This window comes from Atta colombica, unplaced genomic scaffold (assembly GCF_001594045.1).
Source record: "Atta colombica isolate Treedump-2 unplaced genomic scaffold, Acol1.0 scaffold9, whole genome shotgun sequence".
Taxonomy (NCBI): domain Eukaryota; kingdom Metazoa; phylum Arthropoda; class Insecta; order Hymenoptera; family Formicidae; genus Atta; species Atta colombica.
The window spans coordinates 1980392-1981942 of record NW_017259583.1 but is presented as its reverse complement, the minus strand read 5'-3'; the positions used below and the strand labels follow the sequence as shown (position 1 = coordinate 1981942).

Below are 1551 nucleotides of genomic sequence, written 5' to 3'. Positions count from 1 at the left end.
TCATAATAATACAATTATAAAGATATTAATATCCGAGATATTTTTATTAATTTGATGAAGAAAATTCTATTTTATTTGTTTTATTTTATTTATAAAGAATTTCTCTCTAAATTATTAAATTAATTTATATTTCTATTTTGTTTCATATTTTATTTTTTTGTACTTAATAGTACAACGAAGATTTAAATGATTTTTCATAAAATATCTGAGAAAAATATGTAACAAGTAAACACGTTAAAATATATAAATAAAATTAAAGTATGTTATGTAGGAGTATGTATCTTAATGTTCCCAATAAAGACAGTAATCTCCTATCAAATAAAATTTGTAGAGATAATATCTATTTTTAAGGACATCTTGCGTTTGAGATTCGGTTATCAGTTTCCGCAGAAACTTTCAAAAATTGCCGTAGCCGATGGTATTTCACATCGTCATGGCGGGGTATTGGTAAAAGTTTTCAACTAGCAATAATCGCACCTCGGTAGAACCTCATTGGTTACGATATCGCCACTGCGCAAAGCTGACGAGTCTACCTCCCGGCCTCGTATTCATAGTAGTGGTGAAGCAATTTTAATGACGAGAAAGTCGATAGAATGCGCTCCACGTAGTGTACGTTTTCGGAACTAAGAGGCCAGCTGCCGAAATAATGTACCGAGATGATCTAGCACACTGCGCAGTGGACTCGCCCGTTCATAGCGTCCATTCCATGTGTATAAAATTTGCCACTGTTAACAGATAAGGTAGCTGGGTATTTGCAAGAAAATATATCTGAACAGGATCGCATGACGGCAGGAGGTATCGCGAGCTCGAGAACGTGCATGTTTCGTTATCTCTATCTTTCATTATGCTCTACTCACTTTCTCTTTCTCTCCTCCGTGTTATTGTGATATAATTTTTCAATTGTCTCTTCTGCAGATTTATATTTAAGAAGATTTTTAAGGACATAAAACACATATATATTAATATTTAGGCTTTAAACAAATTACATATATGTAAAAGTTTATAACATTCTGTTTTTATTGCAACAATTTTTATAGATTATTTATTTTGTATTAGTTTTATTGTTATAAACAAAAATTTTGAAAATAATAAAAATCTAAATTGTTTTATATAAATATTTCAAGTACTATAAAAATGACTTGTGTAAAGTTTTGTTGAGAATCATTAATTAGTTTATAACAAATAAATATTTTGTTTATTTACTGAACAATTAATGTCTTAATGTAACTTTACATAAATATTTTTGAATTCATAAAGTACTTATAAAAAAATTGAGATTTTTATCATTACTTTGTAATGCATTTTCATATATTTCTATTAGAATTTAAAAAATATTACTTTTTATTGAAGTAACTTTTGATCCAGATAATCAACTGTCTCTCATTTTTTTGTATTACTTTTAAATGCAATTTAGAATAATAATCTATAATTTTTTAAAATAATTCTTAATATATTGCTTTATAATCTCCTTAATATTTTATAGAATAAAATATTGAGATAAATAAAAGTTCTTAGAGTAACAATAATAATAAAATTATGTCTTTTAATTCT

At 26.6% G+C, this 1551-nt stretch overlaps 1 protein-coding gene across 1 annotated transcript in view; it reads right to left on the bottom strand.

The window, feature by feature from the left end:
* Window positions 1-1551, bottom strand: part of LOC108693393 (muscle-specific protein 20-like) — a 40918-nt gene that overhangs the window by 29259 nt on the left and 10108 nt on the right. The gene's annotated exons all lie outside the window — the stretch shown is intronic.